Here is a 23,382-nt window from a genome sequence, read left to right as displayed (position 1 = left end):
GGAGCTGACCCTGCTTGGAGCCTCCTATGGCTTCCCAATATATCTGCCATGGGTTTAAAAGATTCCTGCCCAATTCTCTCACCTTGTTTCTGTTCTCTGCTCGATCAAGCTCGTCTCCCAAGTGGTCCTAGTGCCTACCACGCTTGTTTTGCTCCAGGTCCTTCACTCTTGCCTGCTCTCATCCCTACTTTCTCATTTCATTTGGTTTTGGGGAAATGTCATCTTCTCAAAGAGGCAATCCTGCTTCATACTACCCATGGCTGTTTCCATAGCACAATATGCCATGCCTAAATGGGGCGTCTTGGACCTTCTTCCACCTTCTGTGTGAGATCTAGCCATGAAAGGATGATCTGAGCTACTTTCTCCTATAGTGGTTCATAGAAACTTACGTGACAAATGTCTTGCCTTGTATTGGAGGGAAGGCATGAAGACCCAAGAGCTCCAAGAGAACCTGATCAAATGGGCTCTTTAGTCTAGTTCATCTCCATCCTGTCCAGATCATTGCTTTCTGTTTGTTTTCTCATGTCATCCAAGCTAGCCTCAAACTTTTTTTGTTTGTTAGTTTCATTTCATTTCATTTTTTTTTTTTTTTTTGAGGTAGGGTCTTGCTCTAGCTCAGGCTGACCTGGAATTCACTATGTAGTCTCAGTGTGACCTCTCAAGTGCTGGGATCATATGCATGTATTCCCCAATTAAAAAGTGGCCCAATGCCAACAGGTGCAATAGAGGCATGTCTGTTATGGGGGAAACCAAATGCTATGTAAATGGACATGCCTGGTACTGAAAAATGAGCCCTAGGAGTATAACACCTGCTGGTGGTCTGGATAAATGCATATATTATGCTTACCAAACTGCCCTGTTAGTGCTTCTGTTAATGTTTATATCCACATATTAATGCTACTCTCACTTTTGGTTAGAGAAGCCACTGGGATGACCCAAAAGGAACTATAGCGCTGAGGAGAAGTGGAAGGGGAGTGTTCAGCACTGAGACACCTCTCATAGCTTCCAAGGCTCAGGATCCATTGCAGAAGAGGCAGCAGAAGGAATATAAGAGCCAAAGGAAGGGTAGGACTGCTTACAATGCAATCATTCAGACAGAATTGTCCTTGATATCCATGACCTCACAGCATCTAGCAATACCTTCACAAGACCCTCATAATAGGAGGAAAAAAGATGATGATGACAAAATTAAAAAATTGAGAGAGGGAGGGGATATGTGGAGAGTGTATTTGTGAAGGGGAAAGTGGGGGTGGAGAGGGAATTATCATGGCTTATTATCTATAATTATGGAAGTTGTCAATAAAAAAGTTTAAAAAAACACAAAACATTGAAAGCAGATGGTAATACACACCTATAATTGCAGCACTCAGGAAGCTGAGGCAGGAGGATTGCCACAAGTTTGGGGCTAGCCTAGGAACTTCTATGCCAGCCTGAGCTACATAGTAAGCTCCTTTGTCTAAAACGGGGGAGGAAGAAAAAGAGGAAGAGGAGGGAGAGAAAGAGATAGGGCTCTTAGGCAGTAACTAGAAGATTTAGTATCAGCCATTAGCCTTGAGAGGTGAATTCTCTTGGTGGTCCTCTGGCACCAGGGGAGAACACACGGGTTTCCCTTTCTGGTGGATGGAGCAACACAGAGCCATCTTGCAAAATGACAAAGTCCTCGCTAGACACTGGTTGATCTTGGACTTCTCAGCCTGCAGGAATATGAGAGAGAAATACCTGCATTTCTGCTTTTCTACCATGTCCATGGTTGCATTCTAGGATCAGAAATGGGCTAAGGCAGGTGGTGGAGGGGTTAGAAGACAGCTGTGAATCATGGTGAGAGGGGGTCATCTCTGGTGGTGTCTGTCTGGCTTTGGATCCATCACCTAATAGCTATTTTCATCTGAAAGCTCTGGCTATTAATAGTTCCTGGCTTTGTGAAAGCGAAAGGTCCCAACCTTCATTACCATCATCTCTCTAGTTGTCAAATTAGGGGCCTGGAATCTGGATAATGCCTCATGAGGAGCTGCTGTGGCATCATACAGAGTTCATGAGGGTTGGGGTGTCCCCTGAGTGCACAACAGTGCTTCTCAAACCAAGATCCCTGTCCCAGTTGAATAGGTATTACCTGGGATTTGAGAGATACCACATTCCAGGCTCTGCTCAAGAACTATAGTGTCAGAAACAGATGGGCCTAGATATCTGTGCCTTTTGATTTTGGGGGTTTTGATTATCTTGGGTTTTTTGGTATGCATGCATGTGTGTCTGAATGTTCACGCGCTTGGGTACGTGTGTGCTTGTGTGTAGAGGACAGAGGTCAACATTGGGTGTCCCCTTATGTTGCTCTCCACCATAATTTTTGCTTTTTAAAGTAAAGTTAATTTAATTTAATTTATTTGAGAGAGAGAGAAGCAGATAGAGAGAAAGAGAGTAAATTGGCACACCAGGGTCTCTAACCACTGCAAATGAACTCCAGACACATGTGCCACTTTGTGCGCCTGGCTTAGGTAGGCACTGTGGCAATCCAACCTGGGTTCTTAGGCTGCGCAGGCAAGCCCCTTAACTGCTAAGCCATCTCTTCAGCTCCCATTATTATTCTTTTTTTTACTTTTATTGTTTTGAGACAGGGTCTCTCACTAAACCTGGAGGGTAGTGACTAGGCTAGCCAGTGAGCACCAGGGCTCATCAGTCTCTGCCTTCCCACGCTGAGATCACAGGGACACACCACCACACTCATCATTTTCATGCGGGTGCGGGTATATGAACTCAGGTCCTCATTCTTGCATGGTAACCACCTTATCCACTGAGCTAGCTCCCCAGCTCATGTTTTGATTTCTTTCTTTCTTTTTTTTTTTCTCAAGGCAGTATCTCCACTGTAGCCCAGGCTGACCTGGTATTAACTATGTAGTCTCAGGGTGGCCTTGAACTCATGGTGATCTTCCTACCTCTGTCTCCCCAAGTGCTGGGATTAAAGGCATGTGCCACCATGCTAGGCTATGTTTTTGATTTCCTGAAACAGGATCTCCAGGCTTGCCTTGAATTTAAGACTATCCTTTCACCTCAGCCACTCAAGTACTGGAATTATAGGCATGTAATTCCACCACAGCCAGTTCTTATGTTTTGCTTTTATTTTTGTTTTCTGTGCTGGGGATTTTGAACTCAGCATCTCATCCTTGGATGCCAGGCAAGTGCTGTTCCTCTGAGCTATATTCCAGCCTTGCTATTTTAGTTAACCATTTGGGGTGACTTTGATGGACAGTCCAGTCTGAGAATAACTTGAATGAGGCAAAAGACTGGAACTTCCAGGCTGAGTTAGGTTCACAGATGTTTTTGCTTGGCCTACACTGAGAAATGATACAAGTATCAGTACTTATACTTTTGGAGATTTCACATCAAGTCTCAGTTTTCCAGGGGCTTTTTTGGCTGGACTGGGGCAGGAGCTGCCATTTGAGACAAAGCAAGGATGGCAGTTACCTTCCCAACCACCTTATGGAAGCAGTTTGTGGAAGGAAAGGGTCTATTTATGACCCATAGCTTCAAGGGGGAAGTTTCACAGTGGGCAGGAAGTCATGGCAGGAGCGGACAGCTGGGTATCACATCTCTGCATCAGCAGGAAGAAATAGAGACAATGAGCTCTCTAGCACTGACAAGCAGTCAGCTGGGTGTGATGGCTCACACCTTTAATCCCAGCAATGGGGAGGTAAAGGTAGGAGGATTGTCATGAGTTTGAGGCCAGCCTGAGATTACATAGTGGATTTCAGGTTAGCCTGGGCTAGAGTGAGACCTTGAAAAATAAACAGTCCCAAGGCCTGTACCTAGTGACATATGTCTTCTAGCAAAGTTCCACCAGCTAGAAATTCAGTTTGAGTCTTAATTACAAACACATGAAGCTATGGGGGACATTTTCTATTCAAACTGCTACAGCAAGCGTTCTCTACATGCCATGCATAGATGCTTTCTGCTTTTCTGTGTTTTGTTTATTCCCTTTACCTGTGTGGACCTTGTGACACCTGTTACAGAATTGTTTGTCAATAAAGGCTGCTAGCTGTCATCTAGTAGAAGACCTTTCTGGCCCAGATGAGGGTCAGAATGCCCAGAGGGGAGGTGTTTGGGTTGTTCAACATGTCCAAGGCCTCAGAACTCAAGGTGATATGACCCCTAGATCTGCTCTCTCAGGAGAACCGAGGTGGTGAGATGGGCACATGGACCTCAAGCCAGCCATTCAGTGTCCTTCACGCTGCCAGTCGAGCCCAGGCCTCCAGTGCAAAACCACTGTGATCCTGCCCAGGATGGCGCTGGATGACAGACCACTTGCCTGTGGCCTCAGTGCACGAAGAGGAGGCTGGAGAGCTGGTGGAGGAGCAGTTGATTTTCTTTGCTGAGCCGGACAAGGGACAGAGGGAGGGGACCTGTGGTAAGAGGGCACCATGAACTCGGGCTTTATCTTGCCAAGTGGTCATCTTCAGACATCAGGGAAAGGTGGAAGACACAAAACCAGGTGACACTGCTAGGGAGACTTAACCTTGAGACGTCCCAGCTGTCCCCAGGGCTCCAGGACGCAGGAAGGAGGAGAAAGAGATCCTCTAAGGCAAGAGGTGCCTCCTCCAATGGGCTCCCAAGAAAGCCTCCCCTGCCGACTGTGTTTGCAGGCCCTGTCATCTGCGTCATCACTTCTGGCCCATTCAGCCATTTCTCTTCTGCGCCTCACTCTTTGACGACTGACTGCCCTCCAAGAACCCCTTCCGCTCTCTTCTTTCCCCTTCATCGCCCTGACAGCTGCATCCCTCGCCCCCATCAGGAATGTCTTTCCCTCAGAACTGATTCCAGGCCCCTACCTTTATTCCACCTCCATTCCTTTAGGTTCCTCTCCACGCTCTGATTCCCAAATACCAAGCGTCCTCTCACTGTTCCTCCTTCCCATAGCCCCAGTAAACACCAGTACCTGGAGCCCAATCCTCTGTCTTCCTTTTATGGGACACCCAAAGCACTTCTGTGGTATCTCACAGCCAGGGGAGGGCGAAGTAGAGAGTAAACTGGGATCAGAGAGTGACAAGAAAACATCAAACTCTTCTAATGCAGAGGGGGGAGGGGAGGAGGAAGCAGGGGGGGGTGGAAGACAGAAGGGGGAAGAGTTCAGGAACTTGCATGAAGTTCAGAGGGAGCCAGAATGCTGACAAGTATAAAGGGGAGAGTGATGGATATTAAGGGAAAAAAAAAGTTAATCTGTGATATTTATTCAAAGTCAGACTTTTCATCGTTGTGATGAATGCTCTAGAGAACCCCCCCCTTTTTTTTTCTTGGTTTTTCGAGGTAGGGTTTCACTCTAGCCCAGGCTGACCTTGAATTCACTATGGAGTCTCAGGATGGCCTCGAACTCACGGCCATCCTCCTACCTCTGCCTCCCGAGTGCTGGGATTAAAGGAGTGCACCACCATGCCTGGCTGGAGGAACCATTTTAAGAAGGAAAGGTTGAGGGCTCATAGTTTCAGAGGTTTTGGTCGGCGCTCATCCCGCCTCATTGCTTTGGTCGGGAGGAGTCAGAATATAATGGAAGTGGCATAAAAGGAAGTGTGGCAGAGGCTGCTTGCCTCATGGCAGCCAGGAAGCGGACAAAAGCCACGGGAAGGGGCCGGCGCCAAGACTGACCCTTGAAGGCAGTCTCCCAAGAAACTACTTCCTCAGACTCAGGCTGATCCTCCACAATTCCACGGTGACAGCCTCGCAGATTCTGAATTCATCCATGGGTGAAACCATTGCTTAGATCAGAGCCCTTATAATCTCATTGTCTCTGGGCATGCCCGCACAGACATACTCAGCCAAGTTGGCCATCAAGATTACCCATCACACTCACTGCCAGGAAAACTTTATTCAGGATCCTTGCGATAGATACAGGACCCTTCACTGCAGAGGGAATGGTAACGGGAAGAGAGGCTGGGGTCAGTGCTGTGGACTGTCAGAGTGGACAAATAGAGACACAGCAAGTGTGGACGGAGGAGGGTGTCGGTGGGTAGGTGTGGTGGTTTGATTCAGGTGTTTCCCATAAACTTAGGTGTTTCGAATGCTAGGTTCCCAGCTGATGGAGATTTGGGAATTAACACTTCCTGGAGGTGGTGTATTGTTGGAGGCGGGCTTATGGCTGTTACAGCTAGTTTTCTCTTGCCAGTATTTGCCACACTCTCCTATTGCTGTTGTCCACCTGATGTTGGCGAGGGGGTGATGTCCACCCTCTGCTCATGTTGTCATTTTCCCTGCCATCGTAGAGCTTCCCTTTGAGTCTGTAAGCCAAAATAAACATCTTTTCCCACAAGCTGCTCTTGGTCGGGTGATTTCTGCCAGCAATGCAAACCTGACTGCAACAGTAAAGCTGTATTGAGAGTGGGGTTACTGCTGGACACCTGACTGTGTGACTTTGGCCTTTTGGAGTTGATTTTCAAGAGGAATGTGGAAGGATTTGAAACCTCAGCCTGAGAAACGCCTTGCAGTACTGTAAGTACAGTTTGATGGACTATTGTGGTCAGAATTGGAAAACCTGCATGCAGTAAGAACTATGGACTATGAGGTTTGACTTGTAAGGGTTAGAAAGAGCTTTTTCTGGACTGGGTACAAACAGTTTGTGTGAGAGGCTTGCTATTATGCCTGTGTCCTGAGAAGTTGTGCAGAGTTGCATTGCATAGAAATGGACTGGTGTGAGCAGAGGGGTATGGCACAGAAAAAAATGATATCACTGGGCCTAAATTGCTGCCTGTTCACTTGCAATTACATGAGAGATTACAATCCTTGAGATTGGGCCAGCTGACCTGCATTGGGACAACAGAAATAATGCAGTCTTTTGAAGGGGACTGAATGCTGAAGGCATGTCCTGTTCTTCAAAGCCAGCTTTATTCCTGCCTCCCCCCCTTGGGATTAACAAATTGGCACCCTATCTGGTATTATGGAGTATAAGAAATGCAGAAAAGAGAGGGTCATTGAATTTGCAATGTGGTCTTGTGTTTGGGAAGTAGTCATAGATAGTGTGTAGCAGGTTTGCTGGATGCCTGCATAGAGACCCAATGGAGCCATGAGGATGAACCGTGGGTTGCAGTGGAGACCCAGTGGAGATGCCAGGACCATGAGATGACTGCTAAGAAAAGCTATCAGCCCTGGATGAAGTTTTCCAGGACTGTGAGTAGCCTAGCTGGAGGGGCAGAATTGGAACTCCCGAGAATTGTTGGTTAGAATTATCGGACTTGGAGACTTTCTACTGACTAGAGTTGTTGGACTTGGAACTACAGAGTTTGATGTTTGCCCTGTTTTAAATCTTGTATTGGTTGAATATTCCTTTGTTATGCTCAGTGCCATCTTTTGCAATGTGAGTGTTTATTCTGTGCCATTATGGTTTTTGGGAGTATTTTTTTTTTTTTTTTTTGGTATTATGGCTCAGTTAAAAGACCTTGGATTATGGGGATGTTTGAACATCATTAGGATTGATAAAAACTATGGGGACTTTGAAAGTTGGACTGAGTGCATTGCATTTTACATTATGTGTGGTTACCAGTTTATGGGGGCCAGGGAAGAATGTGGTGGTTTGAGTCAGGAGTCCCTCATAAACTTAGGTGTGCTGAATGCTAGGTTTCCAGCTGATGGAGATTTGGGAATTAATGCCTCCTAGAGGGAGTGTATTGTTGGGGGCGGGCTTATGAGTGTTATAGCCAATTTGCTCTTGCCAGTGCTTGGCACACTGTCCTGTTGCTGTTGTCCACCTGATGTTGGCCAGGGGGTGATGTCCACCCTCTGCTCATGTCGTTGTTTTCCCTGCCATCATGGAGCGTCCCCTTGAGCCTGCAAGTCAAAATAAACTTATTTTCCCACAAGCTTCTCTAGGCTGGGTGATTTCTACCAGCAACGTGAACCTGACGACAACGGCAGGAAATTACTAAGCTGAAAGAGTAGGGGTAAGGAAGATTCTGGGCAAAGGCAAGTGAGGATGATTTGAAATCACTTAGGGAAGGTGGACAATATGAAAATACAGTGTTGCTAATCTGACTTAACCAAACTCTTTGTTAAAATTGGACCTGGCAAGGAATCTCTGTCATGGAGAATAGTGGTTTAGCCTAAGCAAGGGTTTTCAAGGTTTGGACTCCAATAAGAACACATCATAGGCCAGGGGACCACACTGCATGGACACATACACACACACACACACACACACACACACACACACACACACACACACACACACAATATAATACAGGATGTTAGGGAACTTCCAACTTTGGTCTTTATGATGATAGAAATAAAAATTGCCTTGTAGGGAGCCTTCAGCTTTAATGGAAGTATTTTCTTAAGAAGAGAAGAGAGTGTGGGGGGTGAAGAGCTGTCGGGACGACACTGGCGGTCAGAGAAAACAGTCCACTCCAAAGCAGAGAAAGGAATAGGCCCTTTGACTGGGTTGCTGGAGTGGTCCAGGGTCTGAAAAACAAAATCCCACTAGTCCCAAGTATGGCATGGTTTAAAGAAATCCCATGGCTGAAGGAGATTTCCTCACATAAGATACAGATCAGGGGCTGGAAAGATGGTTTAGTGGTTAAGCGCTTTCCTGTGAAGCCTGAGGACCCCGGTTCAAGGCTCGATTCCCCAGGACCCACGTTAGCCAGATGCACAAGGGGACGCACGTGTCTGGAGTTCGTTTGCAGAGGCTGGAGGCCCTGGTGTGTCCATTCTCTCTCTTTCTTTCTCTGCCTCTTTCTCTCTCTGTCTGTCGCTCTCAAATAAATAAAAACGAACAAAAAAAAGTTAAAAAAAAAAAGAGATACAGATCAGTGGCTAGTTCATCTTTGGGGTGCTCTCGTCACCCTACAGGAGGTGGGGTTTTGTTTCTGGAATAAAAGTAGAAGGATAGCAAGGTCGCGTTTCACACATTATTGACAATGGATGATAAAGAGACAGTTTTATTTTTATAGGGTATGAACTAAGGGTGTGAGGAGCTGGGTCTTGTGCCCACGAGGGTCCTGGCTTCACACGCCCACCGGAAGCTCACATTTCTCATACCCTCACTGCTTGTGCTACATTAATACTTTCTCCTATCGCTTTCCTCTTTTCTTTTGTTCTATGTTTTGCTTTTGTTAGATGCTTATAATAAGTAGCTACAAAACATGGGCAATATTACACCTGCCAAAGTGATCTCACAGCCCCTAATGCTTTATAATTTACAGATTGAAAAGCAACAACCTGAATATAGACAGTTGGGAGTGAACTTATGTTAACTACTAAATCTATGGAAAGTGATTACTAAAGAACGACTGGGAGTGACAGTTGTAAATACTTTGCTTCACACTGTTTTATTCAGACTCACCTATCTATGAGGTACTGTTAATATATTTCCATTTTATAAATGAAAAGGGAAACACCCAGAGCTGATATAATTTTGCAGGGGCTGGTATCTGGCAGAGCAGAGACAATTGACACCATATTCTAGAATTTATCCACCAAGTGTTCAGAGCTCTGAGCGGGTGCTGTTGGCTACAGTGAGTAGATGAGGCTCCTACTGTTCCTGTCCAGCTGTGTCAGAGGTGACAAAGGAGACGGCGTGGGCCAGAGAAGTGCTGACGTACTGGAGGACAGACCTGCCAGAGGCCACCAAGGCTGTCCGGCATCTCACGTGGGGCTATGAGGCCCCACACCCCTAGAAAGGCTGATTCTGGAACCCATGAGCTCTGGGCAACTATGTCTGTCTTCTCCTTCAAGGGCCTGCCTATAGGCTTATGAGAAGCTAAGACGGCTGGACGAATAGTTGCCATTGTTTTCTGGGGATTCTTGTGAGCAACATCCTGAGTTCCTGGTAAGAGAATGAAGCACGGGCCCAGCTCCGTCCTGCTGTCCCCTGGCACCTGGCACTGGCTGTTCACGCTCGGTACCCACCGTATGTACACATCACTTGGACATTCTTTCTCTTCCTCATTCTCAGCTGCCTTGCTGTTTCTCTGCTCAACTTTTTTTTTTTTTTTTTTTTTTTTTGCATTTGTCATTTACTTCTTTGATTTTAGACAGTGGTCCTGGCATCTGCTATCTTTGCCAACAACTAGCTACAGAGTCCTCCACTGAGAACGCCGTGTATCTAGTGACTGCTTTATGCTCCACCGCTGTGGACAGTGTCCTTGTAATGGGGACATGTACCCCGGTGTGTGTGTGTGGGGGGGTGAACAGAACTGGAGATCGCGTCCTCAATTCCCAGCAGACACGCTCTGTCCGTGGTATCTGCCCACACATGTGATGCCGACCCCTCCCTTGGCTGCAGGCACAAACTCCTTGCCGTGGGACAGGCGAGCAAGGACTTCAGAAGGCTTTCTGGATGAGATGTGACTGCAAGTGTACTCGTGACCCTTTCCCTGCCCCTTGCGTTTCTGGGGGTCCTTGATTCTCTGGTTTCTAAGTCACACTGGCTGATGGAAGGAACTGGTACGTTACCGAAGGAAAAAGGGAAAGGCCAGGTTACTCCTCCCCCATTCCTTCTGCCTTCCGGAAGAGCGGGTGTGCGTCCTCTGGAGCCCCAGTCCCCTCCTGCAGCCGCTGGATGGAGGACAGCCCGAGGTAATAACTCAAATGCAGGTCAGAGTTGAATCTGAACTGAACATAAACTAAATGCCTTAGTCACGTTAGCTTTTGATTATGGCGAGATAACATACACTTAACATAAATTTTTACCATCTTAACTATTTTAAGGCATAAAATTCTGTGGCATGTAATACATTCCATGCTCTTCAAGGAAATTTTCTTTTCATGGCTGGGGCTCGTATATGCTAAGTAAGCATTTTGCCACTGAGCCATACTGCCAGCCCACACACTAATTCTTTAATACTTGAAACTATTTGTGATTAATCTGAGATTCCTATTTAGTCAGCGCCCTGGACTTCAGGCACTGGATAACCCTCGTTCCTTAGGGCTGGTTAGGAAGACCTCTACAGCCAAGGAAGCTTTTCTAGTACCTCTGAGTCCAAGATCCAGGGCTGGGGATGTAGCTCTCTGGTTGAGGCCCTGGGACGGATTCCTAGCATCCCCTTCTCCCCACGAAGCAGACCCTTAGAAGACAGCCACTGAGTTCTCTGACCGACCCAGGCAATGAGAAATATCTGCTCAGCAATCACGACCCTGATCTGTCATGGTCCTTAATCCTCCCCGCTCCAGAAAGCAGGGAGAAATCAGGTACAGCCCCCCCGGCCTTGCCCCATAATTGGCTCCACGTGTCCCTCCCTCTGCCTGGATCATATGCCCCCTCTTTTCTCCTCTCTCTCTCCTCCTCTCAGCCCACCTGCCTTCTCTCCTCACAGCTCCTCCTCTTGCACAGCTCTTCCTGTGGCACGTCTGACACGTCCCCTACGTCTGCCCGGCCGCTCTCCTGCCCTCTCCCTGCCCCCTTTCAGACAAGACAAAGGGTAGCTCTAGCTGCATTCGCCACTTTTATTAATGAATGCATGAACCAAAACAGCTGGCCCTATAAACATTCCTGCTGAGCCGGGCTGTGGTATGAGGAGGCAGAATCTTAACATTGTGCGTGTGAATGGGGCATTGCTTTAGCAGCACAGGAACCTGTTTGGTCTGGTACAACACCAGGGCATCGCTCCCTAAACCACCCGATCCAGAAACAGCACAAGAGCCTCTCTTGAATCTTTCAGGCTGGATGAGAGGTCAGGTTAACAGTTCAGCTGCTGGATTCCAGACCAGAGAGCCCTTGGCTACACTCGGGAGTCCCTCCTCACAGTCGGAGCTGTGGGGTCAACACAGTGCTACCCAAACCGTGTGACCCACACAGCCAGGATTTTGTGTATCAGGGCCCCATGAGGTAAGTGTAGACGTAAGCACTCCGAAACTTCTAGGCCAATTTGACATCACTGCGCCTTCCAATCACTGCCTGGTGTTCTACTTGTTCATTTGATGACTGTATTTTACACTAGTCCTGGCCCGTGATGAGTTAGGGGCAAGCTGGCCCTCCACTGGAGGTCATTTGAAAAGCAGTGTCTTAAAATACAGAACCGACCCATCAAAGTTTGAACAGGGAAATGCCCTGAGTCAATAGCCTCTCCGTAGCTCAGCTTCTCCTCATTAAAATCGGTATGGTCATGGCTCATGGGGACATAAATAAGGCCAGTATGCATAGGGGCCCAGGCCACCTCTCTCTGGATGCCCCTTTCCGGGTAGAGCAACACTCAGCGCCTTCCCTCCTGTGAATAATTTGTGTTTAGACACATCCTGGAAGAAGAAGGGAGAGGAAAGAACAGGGTAGCCTGGTGTTGCGTACAAGCAGTGAAGGCTCTTGAAGGGACAAGACAGGAAAATCCTTATTTGCCATCTTGTACTTATGTATGATGGGCAGGAATATGCTTAAAATTAGGAAATGTGGGCTGGAGAGATGGCTTAGCGGTTAAGCGCTTGCCTGTGAAGCCTAAGGACCCCGGTTTGAGGCTCAATTCCCCAGGACCCACGTTAGCCAGATGCACAAGGGGACGCACGCATCTGGAGTTTGTTTGCAGTGGCTGGTGGCCCTGGATTGCCTATTCCCTCTCTCTCTGACTCTTTCTCTCTGTCTGTCATTCTCAAGTAAATAAGTAAAAATAAACAATTTTTAAAAAAAATTTAGGAAATGTGCAGCCCGCACATGCACAAATTGTTCAAAGTTACATAACAGCTCCTGTGTCAACAAGTGCAAGGATTCACCCCAGTTCTGCCCTCTGGATTGGTCCCTCCCTCTGCCAAAGCTCATGAAAGGGACCTCAAGGAAGTTCCTCGTAGGCCACGTGTTTGCCCGAGCCCACTTGTACCCTGTCAAATGTATTTTGATGCCTTTACTCTCACTTTCAATAAATCTGTACTTTCCCTGCTACTGCTCTGTGTCCTGTCCAATTCAGTGTTTGAGACACAAAGGACCCCTGCCTCATGTCACAGGACATGTTGCAACTGATGGGGGAGAAAGGACTTATTTTGGCTTATAGTCTTGAAGGGAAGCTTAGTGATGGCAGCGGAAAACATGGCATGAGCAGAGGCTGGACATCACTTTTGCCACAGCAGGTGGAAAACATTAGCAGGAGAGTGAGCCAGGGTACACTGGCAAGCTAGGACCTTAAGGTCCACCCTCAGTGACGCATCAGCCTCTACCTCCATCAGCCGGGGACCAAGCATTCAAAACATATGAGTTTATGGGGGAAATCTGATTCAAACCACTATGCCCCAGAACCCCTCCCGTAACAAAAGCACCGGTGATTGGCATGTGCCTGGTGCATTGTGGGGGTCATGGAAAAAGTCACTATTAATCCTGGATGCTTCTTGATTTAAGTCAACTGCACCTCAGAAGTCAACGTTCACTGTCCTCTTGACTGGTCCTTTTCTCATCTGAGGCATGTTTTATTGTTGATGGTGGTTTTTCGAGGTAGGGTTTTACTCTAGTCCAGGCTGACCTGGAATTCACTATGTAGTCTCAGGGTGGCCTTAAACTCACAGCGATCCTCCTATCTCTGCCTCCTGAGTTCTGGGATTAATCTGAGGGATTTTTGAGGACATTGCTTCTATTCATACATCTTGTTTCCTGGTGTAGTGATGGCTGACCTCAAAGATCTCTCTGTTGGGCTCCGTGTGGTGTACTGTGGAACAAAGGTGATGGAAACCATTATTTTGGACTGAGCTCCTATATGAGGCTCCAACAGGCCACACCCAACCAGAGTGGAGTCAGTTGTGCTAGATGCCAAGGAATCAAACTGAGCCTTCAAATGAGTTAGTTCCTCCCCCCCAAAGAAAAACAGATTGGCAGCAACCAATCAAAACAGCACAGTGTAGCTGAGCCAGCATCCGGGAGTCCTGGCTGTGGGTTTGACTGGGGTTTCAGTCCGTAGTGTTGAAAAGAAGGGCAAGAGGAAAAATTAAAGGAGGCTGGATAGGTCTAGACAGAGGCAAATGGCATCATGGCTGGAGGCTGATGCTACCATGGCTAAGAACCATGGTAGTTCACTTCTGCTTCATTATAATGGGCATCTCTGTGTCAGTTATCCCCGAAATACTGGTTGCATCTAATGCCATGACACATGTGAAAAGGTAAGGACTAAAAAGGGATAAACTCTATCCAGGAAGATCCCTACCCATTCCTGCAGGTTCTGGTTTCCTCTGCCCCTTCACTCAAGAATACTTCTCCCCTCCATTAAAGTTTGCCCATTCCAGACTACCCAGAATAATGGACAGTGCCTTTGTCCTGAGAACCCCACACTCTCTCTTTGAGCATCGACTTTTGCTCTGAAATAAACATCCTCTCAATTCCTTACTTTGTCTCACCTCTGAATTCTTTCTTTGATGGTGTCAAGGACCTGGAGACACTGTAGAGGGCTCCATCCGCTCTCTTCCAGCTCTGAAACCGCCTCTGCGTTTACCCATCAGCAACACACACAGCATGCCACTCATACCCCACACCTGCTTTTGTTTGGAAGATCTCGCTCTGCTATCTAACAGGAACCTGGGAGACATGGGGTTTGTGTTACTAGAAAGGCCAGGGGGTGGGGTTGAATGGCAACAATAGTCCAGGCTGCAATTTGACTTTTGATCCTTGTTGCTGCTTTCTTTAGCATCTTTCTGCTTATAAGTCAATCTCTGCTGCTCAGTTTATTTGAGGCTATTCCTTCTTCCTTCCTCCCTCCCTCCTTCCCTCCCTCCTTCCCTTCCTTAAGGGTGCTGCAGACACACTTTGCTGCATGTACCTCCAAATGTTGAGGATCTTCTCTGAGGTCTGATTACCCTTCTCCAGTCTTTCTTTCCTTCTTTTTTTTTCTTTCTTTCTTTCTTTTTTTGTTTTCTGAAGTAGGTTCTCACTCTAGCCCAGGTGGACCTGGAATTTACTATATAGTCTCAGGGTGGCCTTGAACTCACGATGATCCTTCTACCCCTGCCTCCTGAGTGCTAGGTTTAAAGGCATGTACCACCATGCCCGGCTCCTTCTCCACACTTTCATTCCAGAAAGGGATGCCCTTGCAGGTCCACTTACACGGTAGAATGAAGACATTACCTCACCTCATTTTTCACATTTGGCAGCCAGCAGGCACATCTCCTGGTCTCTGAATAGCTCCTTGTGTCGTGGACCCTCTGGCTCTCCCACTTTGTATAGCTCTGCTGCTGGAGGAAACCATCTGTACCCAAAGCCTCATGTTCCCAATCCTAAATTCACATCCGGTTTATAGGTGTGTGGTATGTGCTGGGTGCCATGCTTTTAAACCTTAAATTGCTTACCTCCATTTTCATATTGGGAGAATTCATGTGAGTGTGTGAAGAACTGAATTTTATAACTTTAAAATATATTTTATTTATTTATTTGAGATAGAGGCAGGAAAAGAGAGAGGGAGAGAGAGAGTGGGCATGCTAGGGCCTCCAGCCACTGTAAATGAATTGCAGACTCATACTCCACCTTAGGCATTTGACTATGTGGGTATTGGGGACTTGAACCTAGGTCCTTTGGCTTTGCTGGAAAGCACTTTAACCACTAAGCCATCTTTGCAGCCCAAGAACTAGAGTTTGGTGCTGAAAATCAGCTACTTGGGCTGCACTGGATCTTAATCTTGACATGGAGCTGAGCAGCAGCTGGCCCCATCTGGGGGCACATGATATCTTATTTTGGCACAGTCTTTACCTCTCTTCATTTTCTGCTTCTCTACTTACCTAATTTATGTTACCTTTCTGTTGCGTTAGCATTTACGTACTCTGGTATCCTTTATGATTCTCCTCTTGAGTAAATGTTTTGGCATGCTCTCTTACATGTCCACCCTGCATGCTTTCCCATGCTCTCCTCCTCAGCCCCAGTCCCAGCTCAGCAGACATTAATATTCATGCAGCATGTCTAAGGTACTTAGACCCTACGTAGAAGGTCCCAGGTCCTTCTTGTCTTTCCTCAAGCTGGGCCCTCTACCTACTGAGATTAAACATTTACAAAATGGGTAATAAGCTCTCTGTAGTGTCTAACATGTGGTACAGGCATAGGAAGCTTCTCAAGGGTTTGGAGCAGAGAGGTAAGTTGACCAGATTTGTGTTTGGGAAAGAGTCTTCCTGCCCTGGATATGACGTAGAGAGCAGCGTGGGCCGGGTCTTGCCTTCTGAATAAGCAGGCAGTGAGAAGAATGCCCGCAAGGCGCGTGCCCGTCGCCCTGATGCTCCCTCTCCTTCTCAGCGCTGCATGGTCAGAGAGCATTGTTTGAATCTCCAGTCTCGTCTAGACTGTCCACATTCAGCTTGGCACATGCCTCAAAGATTCCCCAACTCCTTCAGGGCAGGCCTATATACATCTCAGGTCCTTATTTGGCCAAGGAAAGGGTGATGGCTTGAATGTGAAGTGTCCCCCACTGGCTGGTCAGTGGGGTCAGCCAATATGGCTAAAAAAAAAAGTCAGTTCCAGGTTTAGTGAGAAACTCCATCTCAAGGGAACAATATAAAAGAGCCAATGTCTTTTCCTAGTTTCCACATGCGTATCTATCTGCTCACACAGTGCATATATAAATACACATGTGGGCTCCACACACACACAGCATGCCACTCATACCCCACACCTGCTTTTGTTTGGAAGATCTCGCTCTGCTATCTAACAGGAACCTGGGAGACATGGGGTTTGTGTTACTAGAAAGGCCAGGGGGTGGGGTCGAATGGCGGCGATAGTCCAGGCTGCCAGCTTCCTGGGAAGGCCAAGTTAGCTTCCTACCTAGACTCTGGAGTGGCTCTGAGAGACAGAAGTGAGCTGACTTCAGCCCCTTTGCCCTCCCACGTGGACTGGGTGAGCACTGGGGCCCCTATGGAAGTGCGCCCACTCACCTTGCACTGTGGCCCAGAGGGACAAGACCCCAGTGGCTGGGGCAGAGTCATAAACAACTCCCAGGGAGTGACTACATCACACTGCGCTTATCTCTGCAAATATTGACACCAGAGGATCAAACAAATGGCAGGAAAAACAATATTTTCCCCCCAGAAAGAAAGCTCCAGGCAGCTGGGACCAAGCAGAGTGGGCAGAGAGTGAGAGACTGCATACCTGTAAGGTGAAGGTCTCAACCCAAGGGTGCTAAATGGGTCCCCTCACACTTGTTAGTGAGGAGGGGTTTAGGGTGCTGTTAAGTGGTTCCAAAGAATCCTATACACCCCATGTTTTGGACCACAGTTTTCAAAGTCACAGGATTGCTGCAAGAGGCCAGTTCCCCATAGTAAAGGCATGTTCGGTTTGACATGCACTGAGGTGACCTGCTTTTGGGACCAGAACCCTTCACAAGTGAGTCCATTCATCCATTGAAAAGCCCTGTGAGACAGGTCTTCTTTCATTTCAAAAAATGTCACACTGCGGGTTACCTGGGAGACCAGGGATGGAAACCTCACACAACGGCCTCTGAAAGGTGTTGTGCCCGGTCTAGGCTATGACTTCCTGTACGTTACAACTCAAACACCCCATGGCATGCTGGAAGTCCAGAGAACAGGCTTCTGGACAAAGAGCAGGGACTGAGGTCATTGACTTGGATGAGTCTCCGAGTTATTGTTTTGTAAAGTATGGATGGAAATAATTATTGATTCTCCATTCTGGCTCCTGGACAAGAGACAATTTGAAAGTATTGACAAGATGCCCAGTACTGCACCACCTGCCACGTGGTAGTGGTGATGGTGGCGGCGGTGGTGGGGTGTGTGTGTGTGTGCACACCTAAGTCAACAGTGGTAGGTTTGTTATGCCGCTCTTAAACGTCCCTTCGGCCCAACCCCCAGATAATTATCCCTATAATATGGCAGAGTTAAGCCTGCCTCGCCTTTAATGAGGCAAAGGCTGAATCATAGAATGCCTTCCATTAGGGATTAGGGGTGAAGGGTGGGGAGGAGAGCTGGGAGGTGTAAAGGTTTTAAAAAAAAATCACATTTTTAAAGAAGATAGCCATGATGGTACAAAAGAGGCAGAAAATGGAGAGAGAGAGAGCGAGCGCGCGCAATAGAGTGAGATAACCCCTAGATAAGAAGCACCCTGAGCATCATCAAAACGGGCTGGGTGTGGTGGCAGAGGGAGGAGGATTGCTGTGAGTTCAAAGCCAACTTGGGTAAGACAGAAAGACACTGCCTCCAAATAAAAACTCAAAGCAAGCAGGCACTGTGCGCAGGTGCAGAGAGAAGATCATCTTACGAAGTGAGGAAAGGAAGTTTCTGTGGAGGTGGCATCAGAGGGGACGCCAAGGGGAAGATGGTGTGCGCCCCAACACTGAGGGTGAGAGGCTTGGGGAGAGCGGCAGCAGGAGATGGTGCAGGGTGATCCCCAAGACGCGCAGTTCACCTGCCGCTCACGACCTGGGTGCCTTGCCAGCTACCACCAGTACTCTTCTGGAAGCATTCTCCAATGACCCTTGCTGTCCATGGCTGAAAACCAAGGACAGGGTGGAACTGAGGTGTGCAAGAGGCAGAAAGGACACCAGAACCACCTTCCCAACCAAGGAGACAGTTAGTTTCTAACACCACCTCCAAGAAGCCCCTCACCCACCACCACCACTGTTTAGGTTGAAAAGGTCTCCACAATTCTTCTAGAAGCTCCTTGGCCCTTGCTTTGATAGAATTGGACGCAGGGTTCTAATTCTCCATAGGCGCTTTTGTGTTTTTCATGAGGGCGTGCATTGTTTCTTTTAATAGTGTGTACATCTCTCTATTTCTGTTCTATCTCCTTTCTTTTTTTACTTTATTATTATTTTTATTTATTTGAGAGAGAGAAAGAGGCAGAGAGCAGGGAGAATGGGCATGCCAGGGCCTCCAGCCACCTCAAATGAACTCCAGAGACATGTGCCCCCTTGTGCATCTGGCTTACAAGGGCCCTGGGGAATCAAACTGAGGTCCTTTGGCTTTGCAGTCAAATGCCTTAACCATTAACCCATCTCTCCAGCCCTGTTCTCTCTCCTTGCAAAGCTCCTGTTCTTTTGGGAGACACAGCACTTTTTCTCTTTTAATAATGGATATGTTAAGGAAAAAAAATCCATGCTTATTAAATTTTATACTATTCTCTTGGCCATGTCTTTAACTACAAAATTTCCTTGGCATCTGATAGTTCTTTATACTGTTGGTTGCCCCTCCTTTGTGAGTTTTTTTTTTTTTTGCATATGTGTAGTGTGATATGTTATGTGTGGTGTATGTATGCATGTGTGTGTGAAGATGCCCACGTGCCAGGCATGTGCTTGGGGAGGCCCAGAGGAGGGCTTTGGGTGGCCCTTCTCTACTGCTTATCCTTGAGATGGGGGCTCGGAAGGCTCCCTTAACCTGGAGCTGCTGTTTAGGGTCAGGGAACCTCAGTCATTCTCTGATCTTTACTCTGTACTCAGTGTTCTCCTAGGTGGTGGCATGGGTGGGGGCAGTTAAAAATCTGTTTTTCCTTTTTCCTTTCTTCTCTTTTTATAATTTATTTATTTGAGAGAGAGAAAGAGGGGGTGGAGAGGGGGGGGAGAGAGAGAGAGAGAGAGAGAGGGAGAGAGAGAGAGAGAGAGAGAGAGAGAGAGAGAGAGAGAGAGACTGGGCATGTCAGGGCCTCCAGCCACTGCAAACGAACCCCAGATGCTTGCACCCCCTTGTGCATCTGGCTTACTTGGGTCCTGGAGAGTTGAACCGGGATCCGTTGGGTTTGCAGGCAAATGCCTTAACCACTAAGCCATCTCTCCAGCCTTTTATTTATTTATTTATTTATTTACTTATTTTTACCACCATCTTGCAGAAATTTTGTCAGAGACCCAACGTGCCTGCGGCAGCGCCTTACTTCCTATGGCTCTCTGCTGAGGAAAGAGATCTGCTGGACAGGAGGGTGAGGGCAGAGTATCTGTATCTGCCATGCTGAGAGAAGGGGTAGAGATTTGGGGAAGAGAAGTCTGGGTGACCAGCAGGGCACAGATGCTGTGCTTACATTGCAGAATGCATCTATAGTGGATTTGGTTTTCAGCTGCAGGAGGGGATCGGCTGTGTGTGTGTGTGTGTGTGTGTGTGTGTGTTTGTGTGTGTGTACACATGTACGTGTGTGCATGCTCACAGATGAGCCACTGCCTTTGGGGAGGACTGAGCAGCGATCTCCTACCGCCAGGGCCTTGGAAACGCCTGCTGGGTTGTTTCCCATCCTTCATTTGTTTAGATTTGCCTCCTTCCAGTGGCCTCACGAGGGTGGGAGTGGGGGTAACAGGGAGATGAGATAATTGTTGGGGGGTGGTGGTGAACAAGTTTGCTCAGACAGTATTGTATCGCTGAGGCTTATTGAGCAAGCAGTAAGGAGGGAGACAGAGAGACAACCCCCTCTCCCCGGGAAGACTGGTCCAGAGAAAGAATCCAAGCACAATGCTGAAAGTAACTAAGTCTGAAAACCAGGGTCTGCTGAAGTGCAGAAGAGCCCCCCGAGGTCACACATGGGGCCATTTACTCTGGCTGGAGGGCCAGGGAGTGGGGGAGCAGGGAATGGCCCTAGGGGAGGTGGACACAGCAGACAGAATTCTGATGAAGAAATCCCCCGTTCCAGGAGGTCCTCCATTGGAAAAAGATGGGCTTTTGTTTGTAGGGCCTGAAAAGTTTATTTAGTGATTCCAGATAGTGTATCCCCAAACAGATGTGGTCTTGTTCCTCAGAAGAAAGGCTTGCAGGCTGGAAGGAGGCAGCAGGCCTCCCTCAAGCTCAGATGCTGGGCCCTGCTGGGAACGTGTCCGGGAAGCTGGTTCTCAGGCTCGGGACATCCGCTCTGCCTCTCTCTGCTGCTTGTCTCACCTTCCTTCTCCCAGAAGTCTTAGAGAGTCTCCATCCTGTCCCAGCTGAACCGACAGGGTCTGCCAGGGCCTGGCCAGTTGCCAGGTTGGGTTAAGAGTCTCCTTTTGTGATGCTGGGCCACACCTCGCTGTGGGATTCTGGAGGGGGCTGGGATCTAGAGAGTTGGGGCCCTCCTGAAGAATCGGGCGGCGATGGAGTTGGCCTTTCCCACAGGCATCCCATTGCTCCCTTGGGCTTAATGTGAGATGCTGTCATGCTGGGTTGGATGCAAGTTGGGAAACGATACTTCAGACTCTACATTGTCTCCTAGATGTGGGAGCCTTTGAGAGTCCACATTCTAAAAGCCGAGGAGACCCTCGGCCCAGTATAGTCCAGGCCAATTCTGGTCTCTGTCTGTTCTTGTAAATAAAGTTGTACTGGATCACAGCCATGCTCATTTGTTTGAATATTGTCTTTGGCTGCAATTGCAGTATGACGGCAGAGCTGAGGAGCTGCAACAGAAACCCCATGAAGTCTGCAAAACTTCAAATATTTACCACATGGCTTTTTACGGAAAGTTTGCCAGCTCTTCTTCATCTGGAGAATTCCAGCTGAGAGGTGCTTTGCTCAACACCTTTCTCCTTTAATGCAGTGGGCTCTATGGTCACAAACCCACTGAAAGTTTCCACAAGCCTGTGACTCTTACAATCTTCTGAAGGGGGAGAGGGACACTTATCTGCTTCATAAGCAGCACTCTACCCGAGGCGTGGAGCTCGGCAGTGCTTTTTGTCACACGGCGAGTCCTGGAGCTGGGAGGGAGTGGTGGCCCAGCAGAGAGCTGAGTCACAAGTCACATCTGAGAGAGCAGCACCGGCTCCTTGTTCCCCAGGGTATGGCCATAGCAGTTTGAGTGACTCCTTGATTCCTCTGGACAAGATCTGGCGTGTATACAGATGCTCTCAACGGCAAAGAGGGCGCGGAAGGTGCACCATTGATGGTTTTCAAAGATGGCCTCCGCATTATCTTCGGCACCACGTGCCACCTTTTCCCCTTCTTCAACACGGGCTGCTCTTGTGACTGCTTGACCAGTACAATGAGGAGGAAGTGATGGCATGGGCCTTCTGGATGCCAAGATGCCTTGCAACTCCCATCTGGTCTCTTGGAGCACTCAGCGCCGGCACACTTCATTGCAAAATCAGCCACCATGCTTTCAGCAGCCCAAGCACATGGAGAAGCCCTATGTGGGGACTGCTATTGACCACCCAGCTCTGCCTCCGGCCAGAAAGCTAGCATGGATGGCCAGCCCGGACAGTGAGCAGTCTTCTGAATTGATGATGCTGTGGTCTTGACAGGACTCTAGTACTAGGCGTCACCTGCTGTTATAGCCGTGTGAGAGCCACGCAGCTGGGTCCAGCCAAGTTTCACGAGATGGAGTGTACGTGGTTGTTTTGAATACTTAAACTTTGAGGCTAGAGAGATGGCTTAGTGGATAAGGCGCTTGCCTGCGAAGCGTAAGGCCTCTGGTTTGATTCCCCAATGCCCACGTAAGCCAGGTGCATATGGTGGCGCATGTGCCTGGAGTTTGTTTGCAGTGGCTGGAGGCCTTGGTGTGCCCATTCTCTCAGTCTGTCTCTCTTAAATAAATTAAAATGTTCAAAAAAAAACTTCAAATTTGAGAAAGTCCATAGACAGCAAAAAGTTAATGTAGACCCATTTGGTATTTGACAAATTGGCAGGTGGGTGGGTGGTGGTGAATAATGTATTTGAGTTGCACCCGTCCATCTACCCGCCTGGCTTGTTACTGGTGAGGGACTGTCACGCAAAGGTAGTGTGGCTGGGCGGGGTGCGGGGAGTGACTGAAACCTTTGGTTACTTTCCAGTGGGCACCACTGCTTTGCTCTGAAACCCCCTAGTTGTAGGAGTTTGGACTGTCTGTGCCTTGGTTACTACTTTTTTTTTTTTAATTATTTTTGTGTGGGTATGTGGTGTGCATACATGTGTGCTCATGTGTGTATGTGCACATATATGTGCAGGTCCAAATGTGCATGTGTGTGGAGGCCAGAGGTCACTGTCAATGTCTTTCTTGATCACTCTCTACTTCATGTTTTTTTTTTTTTGGTGTGCCTGTGTACGGGCACACATTTGCCAAGGCATGCATGCCAAGGTCAGAGGACAACCTCAAGTGTCCTTCCTGGCCTTTCACCTTGTTTGCGACATTGTTCTCTGCTGTGTGCGCCGAGCTAGTTGGCCTGCAAGCTTCCAGATCCTTCTGGTTCTGACTCCCATCTTGCTGGAGGCATGGTGTGACTAGACACCTGTGCTACTATATTGACTTTTACATAACTCCAAGGATCTGAACTGTCATCATCAAGCATGTGCGGCCAGCGCTTCTAACCACTGAGCCATCTCCCCAAGCCCATCTCCTCTGTATTTTTTTTTAAATTATTTATTTTATTTTACTTGAGAAAGAGAGAGAGACACAGAGAGAGAGAAAGGGCACACCAGGGCCTCTAACCACTGCAAACCAACTCCAGTCGCATGCACCACCATGTGTATATGGCTTAGGTGGTTACTGGGTAATTGAACCTGGGTCCTTAGGCTTCACAGGCAAGTGCCTTAATCACTAAGCCCTCTCTCGAGCCCCTCCAACTTACTTTTTAAGACAGGATCGCTCACTGATTTGGCTAGACAAGC

General features: G+C 48.0%; 1 pseudogene; it reads left to right on the top strand.

Moving 5' to 3' along the window:
• LOC123460109 overlaps positions 1–21,796 on the top strand; it is a 44,791-nt pseudogene extending 22,995 nt beyond the window's left edge.
• The last annotated feature ends 1,586 nt before the right edge of the window (positions 21,797–23,382 follow it).

This window comes from Jaculus jaculus, chromosome 4 (genome assembly GCF_020740685.1).
Source record: "Jaculus jaculus isolate mJacJac1 chromosome 4, mJacJac1.mat.Y.cur, whole genome shotgun sequence".
Lineage (NCBI taxonomy): Eukaryota > Metazoa > Chordata > Mammalia > Rodentia > Dipodidae > Jaculus > Jaculus jaculus.
This window is presented reverse-complemented; position numbering and strand designations above follow the sequence as displayed.